The 8,953-nt window shown below is 42.0% G+C and overlaps 1 pseudogene across 1 annotated transcript; it reads left to right on the top strand.

The window, feature by feature from the left end:
* Window positions 1-684: 684 nt before the first annotated feature.
* On the top strand, window positions 685-7,966 carry LOC309593785 (annotated as a pseudogene). Its single transcript has 3 exons — window positions 685-819; window positions 1,421-1,547; window positions 7,776-7,966. The product of its transcript is annotated as an uncharacterized misc_RNA (transcript).
* Window positions 7,967-8,953: the final 987 nt, after the last annotated feature.

Below are 8,953 nucleotides of genomic sequence, written 5' to 3'. Positions count from 1 at the left end.
TGCTCATCACATTCTGGAGTTCTTGTTTGGTGACGCTGAATTAGTTTGGGGACCGGTCTTTTATATTTGTTAGGAGTCAACAGTTATTAAGGGGTTGTCCTCTGATGCAGAATGTTGCATCTATCTCCATAAATCTTAGGCAAGGTTACTGCTCACTGTCCATTTTGTCTTGTTTATAATACATGTTAGGAATATATATATGTCTGTGTAGCTGTAGTCTGTTTTCCTCATGGGTTAGCAAGAAAAGGAATGGCATATGTGGTGGGCTGTGACCTTGATGCCATCCTCCTGTTGTCAAAGTGTAGGATGTCCCCTTGATGACTCATCTATGCTATGGTCTTACCAGAGTGCAGGCTTTCTGGTCTTGATATGAACAGCACATTTCCCATTTCTATTTCTGGGAAGAGTATACTTTATTATCAATGCAGACAATTCTTTTAACACTTCTGCTGTTTTACCTGGTGCTTGCACACATTCACTTCCATTCATACTTAATTTGTGTTAATATTTCTATTACAAGTCTCTATACATCCATCAGGGCAGCTTAGATTTAGAGTAGGTAAACCTGGGCAGAATACCAAGTAACCTGGCCATGGTCATGCATATCTGCTTACTGTCTGAGAGGAAACCTAGGGTTTAAGTCCTAACTCAGCTTGACACAGTTTAATGTTCCAACTCTGAGCCATGAATTTTCCTGGTCATGGTTTCAAAACTGTTGCTCTTACAAGGTCAACAGAACTTCATCAAGAACTAGCCCAGGTTTACCAGGTCATTATACAGTTACAGTGGACTAGCTTGGACAACTACCTTTGTTCTCAGGTTGTTACAGTTTGGTTTTTTCTAAGTTTTCCCTCCTGTGCATATATTCTCCAGACAGTGCATGGTTTGTAGCCTTATAGGTGTTCATCACCACTTTCACAGTTCTCAAATGGTAAATCAAGCAATAAGGATGAGTTTCCTTGGCAGGCCAGCCAACCTCACAGCTCACTGAACTGATGTGCAGCATTACTGATTGCACAGTCATTTTCTGAACTGAGTTAATACAGCAGCTAGTTAAAGATCAGCCATCACAAACATCGGTTTCTTTATAGCAGTACAGACCTAGTATTTTACACGTCCTGTCAATGATTAGTAAACACAACACTGTATGAATCTAAAACTCACAAATACAGGCATGTGCAGTGGTACAGAGTTACATCTCAGTGAATTATGCAACATTAAGTGTATCCTCCACTTCTGCCCTCTTAAATCGTATGTTTTAGGACATTAGAAAAGCCTATTGCAAATCCACATCTTCTTATTTGTGCAGTAGTTCAGGAACAATAGCAAACACCCATTCTAAGCGAAGCAAGAAATGTTGATATCCACATTAGAAGGGAGCAAAACTCACTGCATTGAAACATGAGGAGAGTGAGAGAAGACAGCTGGAATTATTAACAGTTTCATTGACCCATTCATAAATTACTTGAAGGAATGTCCAGAGAGACGCTGATTTTAAGAGGTGACCGAAATGACCACAGGGAGCTATTAGGAATTCTTAAAAGTGAGTAAATCTGTATTGAGTTAATAGTATCATGAGCTTGAGACCACAAGGCTGCTATTATATCCAAGAGAACTAAAGCAAATCAAAGTCAGGTCTGGTATTAAATTTAGAAGGAGTGACTTCCAGTACTAGATTAATCTGTCCTCTGTTACAGCTCTCTGTTTCAAGTTTATGTACAGTGCCCACCAATGATATCTCTTATATGGTGACTCACTAAACTGTTTTTGATGGGATTGCATAGGTTTGACTGTAATTGCACATGGTAAATCACACAGAAAGATTCAAACTAACTGGTACACTCTTATTCATCAAGAGAAGTACTGTATTTCTCATGTGGGTCCTTTGGTTACTGATAGCATGTAGAACCACATGGTATTGAATCTGAATTATTCAATACTATGAGTTGGGAGTTCAGAATTGGACTCTAGCAACGAATTCATTTCTGTGTCCAGATAATTTACAGTGCTTTTGGTCAATTTGCTTTATGTTGACTTTGGGATCAGGAAATATGCATTTTCCATGAAAAAAAAGAATTTGTCATTATGGTAAACAGCTGAAAGAAATTTGGTATTTAAAATCAGTATCTTTAAATTATTACTGAAAGCATTAATTTTACATAAATTCTTATGTGCTGATTTATTATTATTGTTACTCCTTGCTACTCCATAGACTGCCTAGCAATTTCAGAGAAAGAATTCCAAGTTATATTTCAAACTATAGCCCATCAGCAGCATCTGTGAAGTGGCAGAGGATCTGACTCCCTATGTATGGAAGTACATGCATACACATAGAGATCAATTTACTATTGAAGAACAGCCTTTTGTTAATATATATATGTATATATATATACACACCAGCTGTTAAATTGCACCAATTTTATTATTTACTGATATTAGAAAAGTGAGAGAAAATTATTATCTAATTATAAGGCATGAAAATTCAGAGATACAGATGTAATTATCTAGGCTGGGACAGAATATGTCATCTTAATTCTCTTTACAGAAAAAAGGCACTTTTCTTTTGGGCCTTAGCTGTGCAAGAACATAGCAGCTCTACCAGCCTCAAGCTCCTTGCACTGCTTTAAGGCAATGATTCAGTATAGTGAGGAACACAAGTGCTTACTGAATCATTACAACTACCTTCTGGTGCTCAAGAGAGGAGTTGAAATTGCCCCAAACTGGTGGGCAGACCTCTCCTAGCATGAGGGACTCTTCAGTTTCTATAGGGTCATGGGAGGAAGAGGAGCAGATGACTTTCTTTTGTTCTTTGGCAGTCACCATGCTGTTCAGGGAACAGCACCAAACCAAATCTTGTGCTTACACTGTCCTTTCAGAAGTAGCTGAAAGGCTTTAGTAGTTCATTGATACTGGAAGAAAAGGTCTCTCTCCCCTTTCCTACTCTTCTGTTTCTCTCTTCACCTTCAGCTTCTCTGTCATGCAGTCCCATTTTTTCCCTCTGCCCAGTGCTTTACTGAAGTTAATCCACCTTTCTAACACTTTTCTGTAGGCTAGTTGTCTCGCAGTCTTGAAAACTGAATCATCTTGTTGAGAGTCCAATAAACACTACTTTTGGGTGTATATGGGTGGAGGGGAGTGAGGAGAAAGAGAGGGAGCCCCTCTTTTCAGCTTGGGGGTTCCTGTCACCCCATCTCAAGTAACTATTCTTTGAGCTGCTAGGACTTCTGTGAGAGTTTCAGACTGCACAGCAGCCGTTGTGTAATCTGCCTGTTCTTCTAGAAGGTGATGCAGAAATAGGTGAGACAGCCCTCTAGACCTTCAGAGATCAACTGATCAGCGAAGGTCCCACCTCTGCACACAGTAGTTCACTTACACCTGTAAGAGACTGAAGTGTTAAGAACAGTTGTCTCAAAGCTTACTTGTGTGTGTTTATCTGATAAGACCGGAGAGTAGGCCACTCTTTTGTCTGATAAGGCCTGAGGGCAGACCACTCTTTGGCTTATCAAGTACCACCATCTGGCAAGGAAACCTGTGCAAACTTGCTGAAGCAACAGGCCATTCTTTGGCTTATCAGGCACCACCAAGAATAGGACAACAACTGGTATCCGGGTCAGGCTGCTTGCCCCACCAGCAATATATTAGATGTGCATGTGTTGGATAGGTGATGTTGCCCCTGGGTAACCAAACGGAAACAAGAGGGCAAACTTCCTCTCCAACACCAGATAAAAGACGGCACAACGAAACCTGAGTGTGGCCATCCACCACCAAAAAACTGAAGACTGAGGACCAATGGGATGCCGCTGGATCCATGGTGGTGACTATCCTTTGCTTATCTCTCTGAATGCTTGCTTAATTTCCTCTAAATATTTCCTGCCTTTCCTATCACTTTACTCTTTTATATTTACCCAATAAAACGTCTGATTGGTGGCATATGACCTCGTTTGTGTCTTAATTTCGCCCTTGGGATCATTACAAACCTTCCCTGAGCCTGACAATCAGACCGGGACTTAACAACACCCTAAGCTGAAAACTATCTTCTAGATTTCTCATCAAGTCTCATCAAGACATGACACTTTCTATGCCCTTTCCAGGACATGTTCTCTACACGAAGATAAAAGCTGAGACAAACCCTTCCACAAGGCCTCCTTAGAGACGATGGACAGGAGCTAGTGAACCAGAATGAGGATGGAGTAAGAAAATGTGCTATTCAGTTCATCTTGTTATACCACAAAGGTAGGTAAGTGTTTGTGACTTGAAGTGCTGAGAGATCCCCAATGAGTCCTTTCTCCACATACGCTTTGAATTTTAACATAGTACGTATAATAAATAAATACAGGGAATGGTGATTGAAAGCCTTTGGGCTTGGCAGTAAGAAAATGCAACCGATGTGCTTCCCATTTCAAATCTTGCTTCTACAGTTCCTCATTGCTCATTAAGAGTCCAGATACAGCATTTTTTTTCAACCCACAATCTTAAGCAGCAACTGTTACACATCTCACTTTATGGAGAACAGATCTGCTTAAGCAAACACAAGGGTTTTTTTGACAAGGTTAGCTGATAAGAGGAGCTGTGCTGACATCTACCTGCACACCTCAAAAGCATTTGACTTCATACCACATGACATTCCAATTAAAAAATTAGAACTATGCAAAATTAATGTGGCACATAATAAATAGATTATAATTGGATGATGAATTTCAAAAAAAGAATTGTAAATGAGGAATCATCATCCACAGAGGGTATTTCCAGCAGGGTTCCACAGGGATCTTTTCCAGCCTAATACAATTCAGTGGTTTAACTGATGGTTCAGAAGTGAGGAAATCAGTGCCTGTAAAATTTGCAGAGGATACAGTATTAATAAAAGCAAACAGTGGTAAAGTTGCATCAGTTTGACAGATCAATCTAGTTCATTTGGGAAGTGGGTCTTTTTTAACCAGCACAAATGCTAAGGTAGCCAAATGCAAGGTCATGTGTTTGGGAACAAGGATGATAGGCTACACACTCAGAGTGGGTACTTGCTTCCAGGGAAACGGTGACCCTGAAAGGAGTTAGAAGTCAGGGTGGCTAATTGGCTGAACAAGAGTTCTCAGTGTGATGCTGTCACTGAAAACTAATGTGACCTCGGATGAATAAGCAGAAAATTGTTGAATAGGAGCAGGAAAGCAGAGACTATGACTCTACATAGTGATGTGCTCTTATGGAGTCTTGAATGAGACCATACAATGCATCCCTGATTTGGGGGTTGAGCCTATACTGTGGGAGGTGAAAACACTGCACAGTACAGCACTCTGAACATGGTATGCTGAATTCATAGAATCGTTAAGGTTGGAAAAGACCCTTAAGATCATCGAGTCCAACTATTAACCTATCACTGCCAAGTCCACCACTAAACCATGTCCTCGAGCACCATGTCTACCTGTCTTTTAAATACCTCCAGGGATGGAGACTCATCCACTTCCCTGGGCAGCCTGTTCCAATGCCTGACTACCCTTTTGGTGAAGAAGTTTTTCTTAATATCCAACCTAAGCTTTCCCTGGCGCAGCTTGAGGCCGTTTTCTCTCATCCTATCCCTTGTTACTAGGGAGAAGAGAGTGACCCCCACCTCGCTACAACCTCCTTTCAGGTAGTTGTACAGAGCAATAAGGTCTCCCCTCAGCCTCCTCTTCTCCAGGCTAAACAACCCCAGCTCCCTCAGCTGCTCCTCACAAGACTTGTGCTCTAGACCCTTCACCAGCTTCGTTGCCCTTCTCTGGACACACTCTAGTACCTCGATGTCCTTCTTGTAGTGAGGGACTCAAAACTGAACACAGTACTCGAGGTGTGGCCTCACCAGTGCTGAGTACAGGGGCACTATCACCTCCCTGGTCCTGCTGGCCACACTATTCCTGATACAGGCCAGGATGCTATTGGCCTTCTTGGCCACCTGAGCACACTGCTGGCTCATGTTCAGGCGGCTGTTGTCCAACACCCCCAGGTCCTTTTCTGCCAGGCAGCTCTCCAGCCACTCTTCCCCAAGCCTGTAGTGTTGTGTGGGGTTGTTGTGACCCAAGTGCAGGACCCAACATTGAGCCTTGTTGAACCTCATACAGTTGGCCTCGGCCCATTGATCCAGCCTGTCCAGGTCCCTCTGTAGGGCCTTCCTACCTTCAGGCAGATTGACACTTCCACCCAACTTGGTGTCATCTGCAAACTTACTGAGGGTGCACTCAATCCCCTCATCCAGATCATCAATGAAGATATTGAACAGGACTGGCCCCAATATTGAGCCCTGGGGAACACCACTCGTGACTGGCCGCCAACTGGATTTGACTCCATTCACCACCACTCTCTGGGCTTGGCCATCCAGCCAGTTTTTAAGCCAGCACAGAGTGCACTTATCCAAGCCGTGTGCAGCCAGCTTCTCCAGGAGAATGCTGTGGGAGACAGTGTCAAAGGCTTTACTGAAGTCCAAGTAGACAACATCCACAGCCTTCCCCTCATCCACTAAGCGGGTCACCTTGTCATAGAAGGAGACCAGGTTAGTGAAGCAGGACCTCCCTTTCATAAACCCATGCTGGCTGAGCCTGATCCCCCGGTTGTCCTGCATGTGCCGCGTAATGGCATGATCTGCTCCATGACCTTACGCGGCACTGAGGTCAGGCTGACAGGTCTGTAGTTCCCTGGATCCTCCTTCCAACCCTTCTTAGAGAGGGGCGTCACCGGAGGAAGTTCTCTGTCACCAGAGACCTCTTTGAGTTGCAGCCTTCCTTGACATGATATAATCTGTATTTGATTGGTAGCATCCAAGTCGCTCTGTGTTTTTGCACTGAAATGTCAGTCCCAGCTAGGGAAGAATGAACAGAACTGTCCAGCATCGAACATACTGTTGCTGAATAATAGGAGTAGTGAAATCATGACTCTTAATTTGATTCATATTTTAGAAAACTCAAGCCCATTGCCTTTTTGAAGAAGTGGGGAAAAATATAAAATAATGGATGGGGAAGAAAACCATCCATCAGCTAAATAATTAATCACATTACTTTGCTAATCAGCCACCTGAGGGGATAACAAATGTATTGTGAGCCTTTTCCTGCTCAGCACTGACTTCACTGGTTAATACTTTCATTCAGATGCTAGCATTTCTATTGAGTTTACAATATAGATACTGAAGAAAACATTACAGTTAGTGACAGAACTCAAATGTTTTTCTGTACCTCTTGAGATCTGTATCCCACTCACTGTTTTGGGACTATACTTGTGAAATTGGGAAAGGGCCACTTTCTAAAGATGTGGGCTTCCTTCCTTCCTTCCTTCCTTCCTTCCTTCCTTCCTTCCTTCCTTCCTTCCTTCCTTCCTTCCTTCCTTCCTTCCTTCCTTCCTTCCTTCCCCCCTCTTCTCTCTCTCTTCCCTCCTTCCTTCTTTCCTTCTTTTCTTTCTCTCTTTCTTGCTTTCTTTCTCTTTCTTTCTTTCTTTTTCTTTCTTTCTTTTTCTTTCTTTCTTTCTTTCTTTTGTTCTTTCATTCCTTCATTCCTTCATTCCTTCATTCTTTCTCCTTCCTTCCTTCCTTCCTTCCTTCCTTCCTTCCTTCCTTCCTTCCTTCCTTCCCACTCTTTCTTTTCATCTCTTCTCACACCATCTCCATCTTCTACATTAAGTGATTGTCACTTTTCATTCTTCTTAAATATTTAAGTGACCTTAATTTGATGTTTGATGTTTAGATTTAGGGTGATGCTGTTGAAGCCTACCCCCATGTGGAAAGCCTGGCAGTGAGACAGCTATGTTACTATGTATTGCAGAGACCTGGAGAATTGCTTTGTCTCCTGTTGAAAAGAAGATTTTGAATAACCATAGCAACAGTAAAACCTGCTGTGAATCTTACAGCATGAAGTGTTGCAGATATCTACTTCTGGGGATCAAGGAGTTAGTCAAGGGTATCTCTCTCTTCTGTATGGTGTTGTTCCCCCCAGCCTCATCTCTCCCAGGTTGATACTGGAGAGATCAACATAAAAACAAGTGAACAGTTTCTGACAAATAGCTTATACTGCAATTTTCTTCTGTTCTCATTTTCTCTGATTGCTCATGCATTGGCTGTGGATTTTTTCTATGACTTATTTAAAAGAAATCAGTATGAAATGTTTAATTTTTAATATTGGATATTCAGAGCAAACTGCACAAATGCTTGAAGAAGTGTGTGTATTTTGTGGAGAGTGAAAAGGGTCTTCCAGCTCATATGAAATTATTTGCCTGGCTTAATTAGATTCCCTTTAGGGAGTTCAGTGGGAATGTGACTGACCTGATGAGGGAAAAAAATCACATGTATGCTAAGGTTACCAAAAATCAGCTAGGTTAGGTACTCTTTTAGCCTACAGCAAACACAAAACGTTTCGGTTTAACTTAAATCTTTTTGACTCTGAGGTAAGTTGAGCTCTCTTGCATTTGCCTTGAGCTGAGACTGAGAGCCTGTATCTGAACAGCCAGTGGGATTCAGGTGCTGTGTGGCAGCTTAAGTCTGAACTGACTCTGTGTCTAAGTCTTCAGATTCAACACTCAGGGCTTTTAAAATGGGAGTTGGACTGGGTACTGGAGTTGGAAAGTACCTTCAACATCATCATCATCATCATCATCATCATCATTATTATTATTATTACTATTTTAGCTCTCCAGCAAGGCTTGTTTCAATCTCACCCTCACAGGTGAGAGCAAGTTCTGCACTGAGTTACAGGTTTGTGAATCCAGATGATGTCTATTGCTTGTCTCATAGCATCAGCTGAGTTTCTCTGGTGTAAAATATAAATGACTGAATTCAAGAATTGTTAGCTGGTTGTGTCCTAATAGAAATGTCTTAATTTTAAAATGTCTAATTCTGTATTCTATATAGACTGAAGTCTTGTGACAGGTGTTGCCTGCCTGCCCTCCAAACCAGCAATATCAGATTTGTCACATTCCTGTGTCGGTATCCGACTCGCTGAGGTTG

This window comes from Platalea leucorodia, assembly GCF_965183815.1.
Source record: "Platalea leucorodia genome assembly, chromosome: 7".
Classification (NCBI taxonomy): domain Eukaryota; kingdom Metazoa; phylum Chordata; class Aves; order Pelecaniformes; family Threskiornithidae; genus Platalea; species Platalea leucorodia.
This window is presented reverse-complemented; position numbering and strand designations above follow the sequence as displayed.